Here is an 18,422-nt window from a genome sequence, read left to right as displayed (position 1 = left end):
CTAATTGGCGGAATCCCCTACCCACCTGCCATGGGCTTTTACCTTATGAAGGGGGAATTCGCCATATACCTTTAAATTGGGGGCTTTTATCTACCTACTTGCTGGGGCTTCTACCTACCTATCTTCTGGGGGGTACCTACACTACATACCTACCAATTGGAGGCTTTCACCTAAATGGGGAATTCCGTATCTACATAACTGCTGGGGGCTTCTAGAAATAGGTGGATTCCGTACCTACCAATTGGGGGCTTCTACCTAATAGAAGGGAATCTATAACTACCTACCAGTAGGTGGCTACCTGCCTATAAATTGGTTTTCTACTGGGTTTCTACCTAATTAGGGAGATTGACTACCAATCTACCTACTAGGGGCTTCTACTTAAAAGGGGAGTTTCCTACCAGCCAACTCGGGGCTTCTATCTAATAAGGGGGGATTTCGTACCCACCTACCTGCTGGGAGCTTCTACCTTATAGGGGGCATTCCCTACCTTCCTGCTGGGGGCTATCTTCCCTACCTATCTACCTACCAACTGGGGGCTTGTACCTAATAGGGGGATTCTCTACCCCCCACCACCTAATCCAACTCCCCTTTCCCCAACACACTTACCTATTTATTTTGCACATCACCAAGAGGGCATTATCTGGGGCAGTATTGATAGGGGAGAGTTAACCCCTTAAGGACCAATACCAGTAAACCTGTACGCCCCTGAAAGACCAGGCCTGTTTTTCAAATCGAGGATGTCTGACTTTATTGGAGAATAACTCTGGTAACGTTTTGCCAATCAGGATAATTCTGACAATTTTTTTTTCGTCACAAGTTGTCCTTCATGTACACAGTAAAAGTAAGCCGATATAATTTGTATTTATTTTTTTACAATGCAAAAAATCATGAAATTAAAAAAAAAAAGTTTGTTTTTTAAATTTTAACACTAATAGGTTGCATATATTTACACTTTCTGACCAAATAGTTTATTAAACATATACTTTCAGATGTCTACTTTATTTTGAAAGCAGCAATATAGAAAGAGATGGACCGGCACTAACTGTTTGCAGCGGACCAGCTGAATCACGTAACACCTATACAGCAATAAGTAGCAACAGTCTATTGCACTCGCACCGTGGTGCTCTTTCCCCAGAAATACAATCAGGATTGACAACTTCAGAAAGAGAAATGAAGGAAGGCATTCATGTTGTTGTAGAAGTGCAGGTTTCTTTATTCAGGGTGCAATTGTTTCATTCGTGGGACGCCAGGTCCGATCAGGCAAGCAGCATGGCAATAGCTATTTCGTGCTACACAGACAGTGCTTCTTGAGACCACCAGTTTTAAAAACTAGACCCCATTTTAAAAACTAGACTCCTCAAGGTATTCGCTAGGGGGTACAGTGATTATTTTAACACCATAGTTTTTTGCCAGGAATTATTACAAAATCAGTGTTAAAAATGTGAAATTTTTTTTTTTTTCACAAATGCATCATTTGTGGGACATATTTTTTGTACATCGCTTCTGATATTGAAAGAGATGCACCCTATATTTTATTGATCTGCTTGGCCCGTGTTTGGAAATACCCCCGCTTAATCCATATTTATTTTTTTGGCCGCGCTGTAGTACCCAGAAGGAGAGGAGCACCATTTGGCTTTCAGGGCATCATTTTAGGCCAAATGGATTATAGGCCGCACTTCATGCCTGCAAAGGGTTTTAGCTGCCAGAACCATACAAAACCCCCACAATTGACCTCATTTTGGAAACTACACCCCCTAGAGTATTCACCTACACCAAAAGTAAGTACTTTGAGTCCCTTTGTGTGGCTGGAATGGTTACAAAGTCAGTGGAAAAATGTATATTTTCTATTTTTTTTTTTCCACAAATGCATCATTTCTGGGACTTATTTTTTGTACATTGCATCTGAAAAGTAGAAAATGCGCTCAATATTTTATTACGCTGTTCGTCCCGTGTTCAGTAATACCCCCGCTTAGGCCATATTTGGTTGCATGGCCACATGGTGAGACCCAAAAGGAGAAGAGCACCATTTGGCTTTCAGGATATCATTATACAAATTATAGGCCGCACTTCATCTTGCAAAGAATTCTAGCTGTCATTCCCCAAATTCTTTATTTGTGGGACATCATATTGGTAAGTTGCTTTTGAAATGGAGGAAATGTGCCCATATTTTATCACGCTGTTTGTCCCGGGCTGGGCAGTACCCCTACTTAGGCCATATCTGGTTGCCTGACCGCCTGGTAGGACCAGGGCCAGATTAACGTAGGGGCGGATGGAGCGGCAGCTCCAGGCCCCTGCATTAAAATAGGCCCGGCGGCCCGCACAAACGGCCGCACAGACCTAGGGCAGCAACATGCTGGGACCGGTGCTGGCTTGGTCCCTGCATGTGCATAACCCGACCCTTCATCTGCGGGCCCCATTGTTCCCCCTGCGACTGGACCAGCAGGTGAAGGGATCCGGGATGCCAGCGGATCCGGGACACCTGTCCCGAATCTCCAAGCGACCGCAGCTTTTAACACTGAGTGCGCCTTTAAGACGCACACAGCGTTGAGCGCGCGCTCGGTGCGGCAGCTGACGTAACAGGAAGGAGCCGGCGGCTCTGTCCTGTCACTCCAGCCCAGGCTTCCTGTGCGGCAGCGGCTCTGCAGAGGCTGTCTGCACAGGAGAGAAGAGGAGAGAACAGGAGCTGCGGGGGAACGAGGCAGAGGTGAGTGGTGTTTTTGTTTTTTGCTGGGGGCATTATTATGTGAGGGGGCATTACTTATATGGGGGCAAAGTGACGGGGGCATTACTTATATGCGGGCAAAGTGAGGGGGGCATTACTTATATGGGCGCAATGTGAGGGAGCATTACTTATATGGGGGCAAAGAACAGTGGTCCCTCAACATACGATGGTAATTCGTTCCAAACGAGCCCTCGTTTGTCGAATCCATCGTATGTTGAGGGATTCATGCAATGTAAAGTATAGGAAGCTGTACTCACCTGTCCCCGCCGCTCGCGATGGTGACCCCGGGCCTCCGCTGGGCTCTCCGCTGTCTTCTCCGGTCCTCCGCTGTCTTCTCCGGTCCTCTGCTATCTTCTCCGGTCCTTTGCTGTCTTCCGCAAGGCCTTACTGGGCCTGCGTAGCGACGTCATTACGTGGCTTCATACGCCATTCCTATTGGATGACGTGCGCAGCAGCGTATTGACGTCATTGGAGAGGGCTGAGAAGACACCGGAAGACCAGCGCTGGACCCGGAGGGCACCCCGGAGCATCGTGGAGGGGTAAGTAATACTTACCGCACCACACGGGGAACATTAAGCTGCTATCCGGCAGCAGCTTAAGCATTTTGCGCTGCCGGATAGCACTTAATGCGATGGCCCCGACATAAAAAAGCATCGTATGTTGATGCTGACATCGACATGCGATGGCCTCTGAGAGGCCATCGTATGTCGATTTGATCATATGTCGGGGCCATCGTCGGTCGGGGGGTCACTGTAATAATAAGTAATGCCCCCTCACATGCCTCCCATACATAATGATGCCCCTCACATGGCCCCCATACATAATAATGCCCCCTCACATGGCCCCCATATATAGTAATGCCCCCTCACATGACCTCCATATATGGGGGCATTGTGAGGGGGGCATTACTATATATATATATATATATATATATGAGGGGGCATTAATATGTGAGGGGGCATTAATATGTGAGGGGGCCATGTGAGAGGGCATTAATATGTGAGGGCGAATTAATATGTGAGGGGGCATTAATATGTGAGGGGGCCATGTGAGGGGGCATTAATATGTGAGGGGGCATTAATATGTGACGGGGCCATGTGAGGGGGCATTAATATGTGAAGGGGCCATGTAAGGGCTCATTAATATGTGTGAAGGCCATGTGAGGGGGCATAAATATGTGTGGGGGCCATGTGAGGGGGCATTAATATGTGTGTGGGCCATGTGAGGGGGCATTAATATGTGTGGGGGCATTAATATGTGTGGGGAGCATGTGAGGGGGCATTAATATGTGTGTGGGCCATGGGAGGGGGCATAATTATATGTGGGGGCCATGGGAGGGGGCATTATTATATGTCGGGGCAATGTGAGGGGGCATTATTATATGTGGGGGCCATGTGAGGGGGCATTATTATACGTTGGGGACATGTGAGGGGGCATTATTATATGTGGGGGCCATGTGAGGGGGGCATTATTATATGTGGGGGCCATGTGAGTGGGGCATTATTATGTGTGGGGGGCATGTGAGAGGGCATTACTATATATGGGTCAATGTGAGGGGGGCATTCTTATGGGGGCAATGTGAGAGGGCATTACTATATATGGGACAATGTGAGGGGACATTATTATATATGGGGGCAATGTGAGAGGGCATTACTATAAATGGGGCAATGTGAGAGGCATTACTATATATGGGGGGTCATGTGAGGGGGCATTACTCTAGATGGGGGCAATGTGAGGGGGCCTTATTATATATGGGGGCAATGTGAGGGGGTATTACTATATATGGGGGGTCAGGTGAGGGGGCATTACTATATATGGGGGAAATGTGAGGGGGCATTATTATATATGGGGCAATGTGAGAGGGCATTACTATATATGGGGCAATGTGAGAGGGCATTACTACATATGGGGCAATGTGAGAGGGCATTACTATATATGGGGCAATGTGAGAGGGCATTACTATATATGGGGCAATGTGAGAGGGCATTACTATATATGGGGCAATGTGAGAGGGCATTACTATATATGGGGGGGGGGTCATGTGAGGGGGCATTACTAGTGATACCTTTGGGGGAACTCCTGGGGCAGAGGCAGAGAGCAATGTGCGCCAGCGGCCGGACCTCAGGGAGGTGGCAGCTACAGCACACACAGTAGTTTTTTAAACTTGGCAGGAGCTGTCTCATACGCTACCCTGATGTCATGTGGGGTACGCCAAGTTCAGACTAGTGTGTATTCTTTTAGATATTATTTCAACATCAGCAGCTTGTTTAACATTATCATCAATTTCTAATTTAAGCTTGGATGTAGGGTCTTCTTTTAACAGAGTATATACACTGCGGTCATTTAATTGTTTGTGCGCTTCTTGTACATAGTCATCTCAGTGCATCAGTAGGATGGCCCCTCCCTTGTCAGCCCTCTTAATGACAAGGGAGGGGTCATTGCGCAGGTTCTTAAGGGCATTCCATTTGTCTTTCGACATATTATAATACATTCTAGGAACTTTATTCCATTTCTCACAGACCTCAATAATCACGGTCTGGGAGAAAGTTTCAACACTGTTACAAAGTATTTCAGGTACATAGGTAGATTTCCTTCTCAGTGCATCAGGGACAGTAAATAACGGTCTGTCTGTGCTCTGAGAAGGGAATTCTTTGTATGTAATGTATTTTGAAGATACATCTTCATTTTGATGTTACGACAGAATTTAAACATATCAACCTTAAAATCAAAAGTATCCTTATCATGAAATGGAACAAATCCTAAACCCCGATTTAACACTTTCTTTTCCATATCAGTCAATGTATGATCTGATATGTTCACTGTTAGATCTTCTTCTATTAGTTGTTTCATTTCGTATTTTCTTTGTCTTTCTCTTTTTTCTTTCTTGTTGGTTGACATATTTTCTCCTTCCGTGGTGTCTGAACTTTTGCTTTCTCCCGACTTCTCTTTCAAACCTGTTTTTTCTTTAGTTTTTCCTAAAAAACGTGGTTTTCTCCTAGATGCCTGTTCAGACTTATCAGTGTCAAATGTTGTATATTGATTTATTCTTCCACGTCTCCATTGTCGTCTCTCCTCCACCCATGTATAGACTCGGTTTTGCATATATTCTCTCATGTCAAGTTCGAATTTTTGTAATTTCTTTTGTAAAGTTGTGGTCTTTAATTTCTCCAGCTCAGCGTTTATGTCACGATTCGGCTTACAGGTTGTGGATCCACTGTGTCAGCGAGGGATTGGCGTGGACCGTGCTGGTGGACCGGTTCTAAGAGGCTACTGGTGTTCACCAGAGCCCGCCGCAAAGCGGGATGGTCTTGCTGCGGCAGTAGCAACCAGGTCGTATCCACTAGCAACGGCTCAACCTCGCTGACTGCTGAGAAGGCGTGGGACAGAAGGACTAGGCAGAGGCAAGGTCAGACGTAGCAGAAGGTCGGGGCAGGCGGCAAGGGTTCGTAGTCAAGATGGATAGCAAGAGTTCAGGTAACACAGGCTTGGACAACACTAAACGCTTTCACTGGCACAAGGCAACAAGATCCGGCCAGGGAGTGCAGGGGCAGTGAGCAGATATAGTCTGGGAGCAGATGGAAGCCAATTAAGCTAATTGGGCCAGGCACCAATCATTGGTGCACTGGCCCTTTAAGTCTCAGAGAGCTGGCGCGCGCGCGCGCCCTACAGAGCGGAGCCGCGCGCGCCAGCACATGACAGCAGGGGACCGGGACAGGTAAGTGACTTGGGATGCGATTCGCGAGCGGGCGCGTCCCGCTGTGCGAATCGCATCCCCGACGGCCATGTCAGTGCAGCGCTCCCGGTCAGCGGGAGTGACCGGGGCGCTGCAGGGAGAGAGACGCCGTGAGCGCTCCGGGGAGGAGCAGGGACCCGGAGCGCTCGGCGTAACAGTTTAATTCACTTTGCATTTGATCCAGTTCTATTTCAGTTTTAGTAGATTTTAATTTTTCGTTAATGTCCGATATTTCTTTTTTAATCGGTTCTATTGCAAGTTGTAAATGTTAAACAGTCAATAACATTAAATCCAGTGAGAGTCTATTGTTCATTGCATACCACTTCTGTTGGTATATAGCATCGTCTGGTAGTAGTGTTGGTGCTAATTTACACCTTAGACCCCAAGGGATCCTTTGTATTTTCAATTATTCAGTTAGCGTGGATGCATGGAACGATAGAACAATTACTTTTTTAGACAATTGTTCAAGTTTTTTCTGATAGTCCTGTTTGCATTGATCTTTTAATGTCGCGAATGATAGACACGCATTCGTGGTTTGCATGAGAATTTAAGTAAATTCCCATTCAGTGAATGAAAAAAAGCCATTTTAGTCCTTTTTTCTTGTAGATGTCTACACGGTGAATCAATGCAATCATAGAAAAAAAGTCCTGTGTAAACTATTAGGCAATGCTCAGGTGTGGGTATTCACCGACTCCACAATGCAAATCCTTATAAGTAAGACCATGAGCGTGCAGCAATCACTTTAGGTATAACATTTTAGACACTCACTGTTAGATGATTTGTAATTATTTTTTCTTTATTCAACATCTTCATAAAATTCAAGGCTGTGATATTCAAAGCTTGCAGCAGGTAGATGTAACAGTTCGGCATACAACCGTCCCAGCAGAGATGGTATTCACTAGTCGGGAGCCATCAGGGTCTGACGCGACGTTTCGGGGGAACGCCCCCTTACTCATGCTTACTAGAGCCTGAGATTACAGGATATTTTAAGAAGGATGCACACCTATACTCATTCAAAGAGTTTTCTCTTAAAGAGATATTTAACATTATCTATGAAGAACGGCAATTTTAAACTTAGTGTGCATTCTCCTCAATATCCTGGATTACAATATTATTCATAGATAAGCTTCAAAACTACAGACTTCATTCAAGCCTGATTTGGGGGGGGGTACTGTTACAACTAGTGCTCTGGCCAGAGACACACTGGCCACGAGCGCTCTCCTGCCCCGTCCACCTGTGCCGACGCTCCCGCCGTTCGCATGCGAACGCCGGGCCGGCTCTCTTCGATTTAACCTCTTAAGGACCCATGACATACGAGTACATCATGAGCCCGCTCCCGATCTATAACGGTCAGGCCCGGCCGGGACCCGTGGCTAATAGCGCGCGGCATTGATTGCGGTGCTGAGCGCTATTAACCCTTTAGACGCGGCTTTCAAAGTTGAACGCCGCATCTAAAGTGAAAGTGAAACCATGCCAATTAGCTCAGGGAGCTGTTAGGGATAGCCCCGGTGAAATCGCGGCATCCTGAACAGCTTACATCACAGCCGGAGGATCCCTACCTGCCTCATCGCTGTCCGATCCCCGAATGACTGCTCAGTGCCTGAGATCCAGGCATGAACAGTCAAGCGGCAGAATCATCAATCAGTGGTTTCTTATGAGAAACCACTGATGAATGTAAAAGATCAGTGTGTGCAGTGTTATAGGTCCCTATGGGAGCTATAACACTGCAAAAAAAAGTGGTAAAAAAAAGTGAATAAAGATCATTTAACACCTCCCCTAATAAAAGTTTGAATCACCCCCCTTTTCCCATAAAAAAAAAACTGTGTAAATAAAAATAAACATATGTGGTATTGCTGCATGCGGAAATGTCCGAATTATAAAAATATATCGTTAATTAAACCGCACGGTCAATGGCGTACGCGCAAAAAAATTCCAAAGTCCAAAATAGTGCAATAAGTCAATAAGTCTTATCAATGCAAAAATGGTACCTCTAAAAACTTCAGATCACGGCGCAAAAAATGAGCCCTCCTACCGCCCCGTACGCAGTAAAATAAAAAAGTTATAGGGGTCAGAATATGACAATATTAAACATATACATTTTCCTGCATATAGTTATGATTTTTTCCAGAAGTACGACAAAATCAAACCTATATAAGTAGGGTATCATTTTAATCATATGGACCTACAGCAGTGGCGTTGCTAGGGTTGGTGTCACCCGGTGCGGTAGAAAATGGTGTCACCCCCATACCTTCCCCCCCCTCAGTAAGTTTTTAGCCTGTTGTGACAGACACCACTGTTGTAGCGCATTGTGAGAAATTCCAGTATAATAGTCAGATATACCAGTTGCTACAGAATGGGAAAGTGTTAAAGAAGTTTTCACCATTTAAATATACAGCTCCCAGAATTACTTAAAGGGGTACTCCACTGGAAAACATTTTCTTTTATATCAACTGGTGCCAGAAAGTTAAACAGATTTTTAAATTACTTCTATTTAAAATCTTAATCCTTACGGTACTTATAAGCTGTTGTATTCTCCACAGGAAGTTGTGTAGTTCTTTCCAGTCTGTCCACAGTGCTCTGTCTGTCCATGTTAGGAACTGTCCAGAGCAGGATAGGTTTGCAATGGGGATTTGCTCCTACTATGGACAGTTCTTGACATGGACAGAGGTGTCAGCACAGAGCACTGTGGTCAGACAGAAAATAAATTAAAAAAGAAAAGAACTTCCTGTGAATTGCTTATACAGCAGCTAATAAGTACTGGAAGGATTAAGATTTTTAAGTAGAAGTAATTTATAAATATGTTTAACTTTGTAGCACCAGTTGATTACATTTTTTTTTCCAGTAGAGTACCCCTTTATGCAGTGGTGAGGTTATGCTGGGAGTTGAGATTCACTGACCTAACTGTAGAACTGACAAGCGACTACAGCTCTGATAGGACATAGAGAGGACAATGATATCAGTGACTACAGGTGACGTCTTCTCTATAGTCTTCCCTTATCTAATTCAGATGGTCATACCGCCGGGTCCAGCTAAAACTTCTCTCTGCAGAATGTGATGCCCAGACGTCTCCTCACTATGTCAGCGCATTCTCATCCTCTATATGAAAACAAGTATTAATATAAACCTGCCAGACACTGTATCCTCTAAATATAATACTACTATACACTGTACTCTGATTATAAACCTTCCATACACCGTACCCACTGAATATAATACTACCACACACTGTACATTCTGAATATAATACCAACATATACTGTACCCTCTGAATATAAATCTGCCACATACTGTACCCTCTGAATATAAATCTGGTGGTGTTGCTAGTGGATGATGGGGGTGTTAGTACTGGGGGGATGTTGCTGGAGGATGATGAGGGTGCTACTGGCCATCCCCCCTGGCAGTATCACCCCCATCATCCATCGGCAGGATCGTCCTCCTGGCAGGAGCACCGCCATCATCCACCATCAGGATCTGCTGATGGAGGTGCTGCTGGGGGGGGTTTGCTGGTGGATGATGAGGTGCTACTGCCAGGGGGGACCATTAGGTAGGCAGCAGTTCCCCCACTTAAGGTAGGTAGCAGTTCCCCCACATTAGTTAGGTAGCAGTTACCCCACATTAGGTAGCATAGATTCCCCACATGTGGTACCAGTTACCCCACATTAGGTAGCACCGATTCCACACCTTAAGTAGAACAGATTCCACACATTAGGTAGCACAGATTCCACACATTAGGTAGCACAGATTCCCCACATTAGGTAGCAGTTTTCCCACATTATGTAGCAGCTTTCGCACATTAGGTAGCAGTTTTCCAACATTAGGTAGCAGTTTCCTCACATTAGGTAGCATAGATTCCCCACATTTGGTAGTAGTTTCCCCCCCCCCCCCCCCCATTAGGCCACAGGTTTCCTTGCATGTTCCCCACAATAGGTCAAAGTCTCCCCACATTAGATCGCTGGTTCAAACAACCCCCCCTCCCCCCATACAAAAAAAAACCACACACAACACAGAGACACACACAGATAGATAGAGAGAGAGACACACACACACAGTCAGAGATACACACACTCACAGACAGAGAGACACACAGTCACACACACACAGTCACACACAGAAAGAGTCACACACAGACAGAGAGCCACACACAGACAGAGATAGCGACAGACAGACATACACAAACACACACACATACATACACACAGAGACACACACTCACAGACAGAGCGACACACACACACACACAAAGACAGAGAGTCACACACACACAGAGTCACACACACACAGTCACACACACACAGTCACACACAGACAGAGACACACAAACAGAGATAGAGTGAGACAGACACACAATCACTTACCCATCCAGCGCAGCGCTCCTTCTCTCCGGCGCTCTGCGAGTGACGTCACGTCCTCCTGCGCAGCCCTGCGGAGTGACGTCGGGCCGGCGCAACAGAAGACGTGGGGGCGCAGGCCGGTTCACTGTGCAGGTGACGGGGGGGGGTGCTTCTGCTACTACGGAGACAAGTGAGACAGCGAAAAAGTGAGGACGGGGGGAGGGTGAGGGGTGCTATTACAGAGGCAGCGCAAGTGAGGAGCGGGGGCGTACCTGGTGTCACCCCATCATGATGGTGTCACCCGGTGCGGGCCTTACCCCCCGCACCCCGGTCGCAATGCCACTGACCTACAGAATAAAGATAAGGTGTCATTTTTATCGAAAAATGTACTGTGTAGAAACGGAAGCCCCCAAAAGTTTCAAAATGGCGTTTTTTTCTTCTTTTCAATTTTGTCTCACAATGATTTTTTTTCCATTTCGCCGTAGATTTTTAGGTAAAATGACTGACGTCATTACAAAGTAGAATTGGTGGCGCAAAAATAAGCCATCATATGGATTTTTAGGTGCAAAATTGAAAGACTTATGATTTTTTTAAAGTAAGGAGGAAAAAATGAAAATGTAAAAACGGAAAAACCCCGGGTCCTTAAGGGGTTAAAGGGCCAGTACTCCCTTAATTGGTTGCTGCTGCTCGCTAACACTATAAGTGTCAGCACTTCCTATTTCCCCTTGCCGGATCTTTGTGCTTATTAGCCAAGAGAAAGCGTTCCTGTTCTGTATTGCCTTGCTGTGTTCTGACCTCCTTGCTTCGTTCCTGACTACGCTCCTGTGCCGCCTGCCCTGACCTTCTGCTTTTGCTGACAATGAGTTTGCTTCATCCTTCCAGTGCCACATGTCACCTGGGCAGCCTGTGTGGACAAGTGGGGCCAGAGGTAGCGACCTGGGTGCCGCCTGCCTCAGCAAGCCCTTCCCGCTTTGCGGCAGGCTCTGGTGAATACCAGAGTACCAGCGGCACCTTAGACTCCGCTCCCTGGTACCCCCATCATCCACACAGGCTCAGCAGATCCACTTCTACCACTTACAGAAAGTTAGTGAAATACAGTAGAATTATCAGGGGTAGACTCCTGTAACCTGGGAACTTGCCATCCCAGCCTCGCCGGTCGGACTGCTTCCGAGGCTGAGACACGTAACGGGGTCCACGGGACTGTGCCCTCTGTAATGGACTCACTCGGGTGTTCCAGTTCACCAGGAACAACGTGGACTCTGTAATGGTGGAGCTGATGGTGACTAGTGTTGAGCGGCATAGGCCATATTCGAATTCGCGAATATTCGCGAATATATGGACGAATATTCGTCATTTATTCGCGAATATTCGCATATTCGTTATCTCCTCGTTTTATTTTCGCATATGCGAAAATTCGCGTATGCGAAAATTAACATATGTGAAAATTTGCATATACAGAATTAGCATGCGCGAAAATTCGCATATGCGAAAATTAGCATGTGCTAATTTTCGCATATGCGAATTTTCGCACGGCAGTCTCACACAGTAGTATTACAGCCTTCTTTACACCACACAAGCTGGAAGCAGAGAGGGATGATCACTGTGATGTGTACTGTGAAGAAAAAAATAAATAAATAAATAAAAAAAATTAATATTCGTAATTACGAATATATAGCGCTATATTCGCGAATATGCGATATTCGCGAATAATATTCGAATTGCGAATATTCGCGAGCAACACTAATGGTGACCACCATTTGTACTGCAGCAGCTTGCGCCACAGGGGGAACAGCAGTTGGTGCCTGTTGGGCCGGCCAAACCTCCTCTGCGGGAGTAGGCCGTGGCACTTCAGTTGTGCCCACTGGTTAGGCCAAACCTCTTTGACCACAGGAGTAGGCCTGGGCACATTCACAGACGACTGTTGTAGATACTTTGGTGCCATTACAGGCATTTCGGGCATGTAGACCTCCTCCTCCTGGACGGTACCTCTGACTTTAGGCAGCAGCAACCCAAAGGGATCGGCGTCCCAGTCTTCCGATGGGAAGTAGGAGAACGGAATCTGGGTTGGACTCTTCAGACGGGTCACCGCAGCCGCCCACTCTCCTCTCAAGCTCTTTACAGGAGTATACTCAACAATCTCCCCACTCTCTAAAGAATGCAGTGATGAGGGGAAGATAGTCTCCCTGCACTGCCCGACGATTAACAAAGATGGTCCCACCATGATGACAGTCCATGAGGGTGCAAGCTCCCCCACACTTTGTCAAATGTTATGACCGTGGCTCTGCATCGTTCCAGGGGTGGCTCTCCCTTCTCTGGGATGTTCTAGCTTCCTAATGTACAGGGCCTCCAATGCTTTTGTATCCTGCTCCTGCGCTTGTCACACCTCATGGCAGCAGCTTCGGCCCATATCTTTCCATTCTTTGTGCCCTCGGCCCCTCTACAATCTCGCCCACCTGAGCTTCTCTTCTGGCCCTCTCGGACTGGGCCAGTGGAACTGGAGGGATGGGAAGAAGGTGCTCCCTCATATATTGTATTAGTCCAGGCTCATCGTCAAACAACCACTTTGGTAAAGGTGGGGACCGGGGACATGCTGAAGACTTCTGGGCCTGGGGGGGGTTGCTCTGGGCTAGGGTTAGAAGGAGGGGCGTCAGCCGGGGCACTCCCTTCTGACTCCTCTGTGTGAATTTCGGCCCAGGACCCCAAGTCCGGTGATGAGGGGATAGTCTCACTGGCGATGATGCACAAGAAGATTCTGGCGTTCCCTCTTCCGGGGTTGGTGGCCAGTCTCCATCGTCCTCGGGCAGCGGGACTTGATAGCAGGCTTTTTCGGCCCGAGGGAGATGCGCTGTAAATGATCTGCCAGCTCCTGAAACATTTGTGCCGCGGCAACTTTCCGGGCCTCAGGCGCCATCTTGGGACTCTCTGCACATAGCAAAATGGCGTTTTTTCTTTTCATTTCACGCCACAAATAATTATTTTTTTCGCCGCAGATTATGTTATCAAATAAGTAATGTCATTACAAAGTACAATTGGTGACACAATAAAAACAAGCCCTTATGTGGCTCTGTAGGTGCAAAATTGAATGCGTTATGTTTTTTCGAAGATGAGTAGGAAAAAATGAAAGTGCAAAAGGGAAGATTGTTTTGAATCCTTTAGGTGAAAATGGGCTGAGTCATTAAGGGGTTAAATGTAAAAATAATATATTTTTTATTATTAATTTTCAGTTTTTTTAAATTAGTAATGTATTTTAATATTGTGTTTAATAAAGTGTGTGTATATGTGTTTCACTTTTTTTTCTCTATTTTTTAGTTAGTACTACTACTCCCAGCATGGAACAGATTGTTCCATGATGGGAGCTGTAGTACCTGTACTAATAGACAGATCACAGCAGGTATCACTCCTGACACCCAATGTGATTGTCCTTCCTATTGCAGAGATGGAGCGGTTTTCTACTGTGCTTGCATCTCTGCACTATACTCCAGCCGGCCAGTGATGTGAATAGAATTCACATCACTTATTCATATTTCCTGCAGAAAGCTGTGATTGGCCAGATGGTTCCAGCCAATCACAGCTCTCTGCGGAAAATATGAATAATAGGTATATATATACCGGTGTTACGCCGAGCGCTCCGGGTCCCCGCTCCTCCCCCGAGCGTTCGCAGCGTTTACCTGCTCGCAGCGCCCCGGTCAGACCCGCTGACCGGGATCGCTACGATAGTGTCACTAGCAGGGATGCGATCCGCGATGCGGGACGCGCCCGCTCGCGGTTTGCATCCCAGCCTGCTTACCTGACCCGTCCTCCGCCTGTCCAGTCCTGGCGCGCGCGGCCCTGCTCCCTAAGGCGCGCACGCGCCGGCTCTCTGTGATTTAAAGGGCCAGTGTGCCGCTGATTGGCGCCTGGCCCAAATTAGTGATTTCACCTGTGCACTGGTCTATATTACCTCACTTCCCCTTTCCTGTATTGCCGGATCTTGTTGCCATTGTGCCAGTGAAAACGTTCCTTGTATGTCCCAAGCCAGAGTTCCAGACCTCCTGCCGTTGCCCCTGACTACGATCCTTGCTGCCTGCCCTGACCTTCTGCTACGTCCGACCTTGCTCTTGCCTAATCCCTTGTACCGCGCCTATCTCAGCAGTCAGTCGGGGTTGAGTCGCTATCGGGTGGAACGACCTGGGGGTTACCTGCCGCAGCAAGTCCATTCCGCTTTGCGGCGGGCTCTGGTGAATACCAGTAACCCCTTAGACTCCGTTCCCCTGGTACGGCCCACGTTATCACCCCACTGACACAGAGGATCCACCACCAGTATCCTCTCAGTACCCGGATCCTGACAGTAGATCCGTCCATGGATCCCGCTGAGGTCCAGCTGCCAATTGTCGCTGACCTTACCACGGTGGTCGCCCAGCAGTCGCAACAGATAGCGCAGCAAGGTCATCAGCTGTCTCAACTGACTGTTATGCTACAACAGCTTTTACCACAGCTACAGCAACCATCTCCTCCGCCAGCTCCTGCACCTCCTCCGCAGCGAGTGGCCGCTTCCAGCCTCCGCTTGTCCCTGCTGGACAAATTTGATGGGGACTCTAAACTATGCCGTGGTTTTCTCTCGCAATGTTCCCTGCATTTGGAGATGATGTCGGACCAATTTCCCACTGAACGGTGAAAGGTGGCTTTCGTGGTTAGTCTCCTGTCTGGGAAGGCCTTGTCATGGGCCACACCGCTCTGGGACCGCAATGATCCTGTCACTGCCACTGTTCAGTCCTTCTTCGCTGAGGTTCGTAGTGTCTTCGAGGAACCAGCCCGAGCCTCTTCTGCCGAAACAGCCTTGCTGAACCTGGTCCAAGGAAATTCTTCTGTAGGCGAATACGCCATCCAATTTCGTACCCTCGCCTCTGAATTATCTTGGAACAACGAGGCCCTCTGCGCGACCTTTAAAAAAGGCCTATTCAGTAACATCAAGGATGTGCTGGCCGCACGAGAAATTCCTGCCAACCTGCATGAACTTATCCATTTGGCCACCCGCATTGACATGCGTTTTTCCGAAAGAGGCCAGGAGCTCCGTCAGGATATGGACTTTGTTCACACCAGGTGACTTCTTTCCCCGGCTCCTCTCTTCTCTGGTCCACTGCAATCTGTTCCTGTGCCTTCTGCCGTGGAGGCTATGCAAGTAGACCGGTCTCACCTGACCCTACAAGAGAGGACACGCCGCCGCAATGAGAACCTATGCTTGTACTGTGCCAGTACCGAACACTTCCTGAAGGATTGTCCTATCCGTCCTCCGCGTCAGGAAAGACGCACTCCGATTCCGCACAAAGGTGAGACAGCTCTAGGTGTGAACTCTGCTTCTCCACGTCTTTCTGTGCATGTGCGGATTTCTTCTTCTGCTAACTCCTCCTTCTCAGCTGTGGCCTTCTTGGATTCAGGCTCTGCAGGAAATTTTATTTTGGCCTCTTTCGTTAACAGGTTCAACATCCCAGTGACCAGTCTCGCCAGACCTCTCTATATCGCTTCAGTTAATGGAGAAAAATTGGACTGTACTGTGCGTTACCGCACAGAACCTCTCTTAATGTGCATTGGATCTCATCACAAAAAGATTGAATTTCTGGTCCTCTCTAACTGCACTTCTGAAATTCTCCTCGGCTTGCCTTGGCTCCAACGCCATTCTCCTACCCTTGACTGGACCACCGGGGAGATCAAGAGCTGGGGTGCTTCTTGCCACAAAAAATGCCTCACGTCTGCTCCCAGTCCCGTCAGTCAAACCTCAGTGACTCCTCCTATACCAGGTCTCCCCAAGGCCTATCAGGACTATGCCGATGTTTTTTGCAAAAAACAAGCAGAGACTTTGCCTCCTCACAGGCCTTATGACTGCCCTATTGATCTCCTTCCTGGTACTACTCCACCCCGGGGCAGGATCTACCCTCTTTCTGCTCCTGAGACTCAAGCCATTTCGGACTACATCCAAGAAAATTTAAAGAGGGGATTCATCCGCAAGTCTTCATCCCCTGCCGGAGCGGGGTTCTTCTTTGTCTCCAAAAAAGACGGTTCCTTACGGCCGTGCATCGATTACCGCGGTTTAAATAAGATCACTATAAAAAAACGCTATCCCCTGCCTCTTATCTCGGAACTCTTTGACCGCCTACGTGGCGCTAACATCTTCACCAAATTGGACTTAAGAGGGGCATATAATCTCATCCGCATCAGGAAAGGGGATGAGTGGAAGACTGCATTTAATACCAGAGACGGACATTTTGAATATCTGGTTATGCCCTTTGGGCTCTGCAACGCCCCTGCTGTCTTCCAGGACTTCGTGAATGAAATATTTTGGGATCTGTTATATACCTTTGTTGTGGTTTACCTGGATGACATTTTGATTTTTTTCTTCTAGCCTCGAAGAACACCGCCGCCATGTCCGTCTAGTGCTCCAGAGACTCTGTGACAATCAATTATTTGCCAAGATAGAGAAATGTCTCTTTGAATGCCAATCTCTTCCCTTTCTAGGTTATTTAGTCTCTGGTCAGGGACTTCAAATGGACCCAGACAAACTGTCAGCCGTGTTAGATTGGCCACGCCCCTCCGGACTCCGAACTATCCAACGCTTCTTGGGGTTTGCCAATTACTACCGACAGTTTATTCCGCATTTTTCCACCATTGTGGCTCCAATTGTGGCCCTAACCAAGAAGAACGCCAACCCTAAGTCCTGGCCTCCCCAAGCGGATGAGGCATTCAATCATCTCAAAACTGCCTTTTCTTCTGCTCCTGTACTCTCCAGACCTGATCCATCTAAACCCTTCTTGCTGGAGGTAGACGCCTCCTCGGTGGGAGCTGGAGCTGTACTCCTACAAAAAAACTCTACTGGACATAACATTACTTGTGGTTTCTTTTCTAAGACCTTCTCTCCGGCGGAGAAAAATTACTCCATTGGTGATCGAGAACTTCTGGCCATTAAACTAGCCCTTGAAGAATGGAGGCACCTGCTGGAGGGTTCCAAATACCCAATTGTCATCTACACGGATCACAAGAATCTCTCGTATCTTCAGTCTGCCCAACGGCTGAACCCAAGCCAGGCTAGGTGGTCGTTGTTTTTTGCCCGTTTTAACTTCGAGATTCATTTTCGCCCTGCTGACAAAAACATCAGGGCTGACGCCCTTTCTCGTTCCTGTGATGCTTCCGAAACGGAAGCACCCCTGCAACACATTGTTCCTCCTGAGTGTCTGATCTCCTCTTCTCCAGCTTCTATCAGACAAACACCTCCTGGAAAGACTTTCGTCCCCCCGCGCCAGCGCCTCAAGATCCTCAGGTGGGGACATTCCTCGCACCTCGCCGGCCATGCTGGCGTCAAGAAGTCCATCCAACTCATCTCTCGTATATATTGGTGGCCTACCCTGGAGGCAGATGTCGCTGATTTCATTCGGGCCTGTGCAGTTTGTGCCAGGGACAAGACTCCTCACATGAAGCCTGCCGCTCTCCTTCATCCTCTGCCTGTCCCTGAGCTACCATGGTCTCAGATTGCCATGGATTTTATAACGGACCTGCCTTTATCCCATGGCAACACAGTCATTTAGGTGGTCGTTGATCGTTTCTCCAAGATGGCACATTTTATTCCACTTCCAGGCCTTCCTTCTGCACCACAGTTGGCGAAACAATT

At 47.6% G+C, this 18,422-nt stretch overlaps 2 protein-coding genes across 2 annotated transcripts in view; one reads left to right on the top strand and one right to left on the bottom strand.

Annotated features, from left to right (window-relative positions):
- LOC130367898 (protein PET100 homolog, mitochondrial) overlaps window positions 1–18,422 on the top strand; it is an 88,259-nt gene that overhangs the window by 10,259 nt on the left and 59,578 nt on the right. The gene's annotated exons all lie outside the window — the stretch shown is intronic.
- RETN (resistin) overlaps window positions 1–18,422 on the bottom strand; it is a 30,375-nt gene that overhangs the window by 6,286 nt on the left and 5,667 nt on the right. The window lies entirely within an intron of this gene.

This window comes from Hyla sarda, chromosome 4, assembly GCF_029499605.1.
Source record: "Hyla sarda isolate aHylSar1 chromosome 4, aHylSar1.hap1, whole genome shotgun sequence".
Lineage (NCBI taxonomy): Eukaryota > Metazoa > Chordata > Amphibia > Anura > Hylidae > Hyla > Hyla sarda.
Note: the sequence above shows the minus strand (reverse complement) of the source record. Positions and strands in the feature narration are given on the sequence as shown.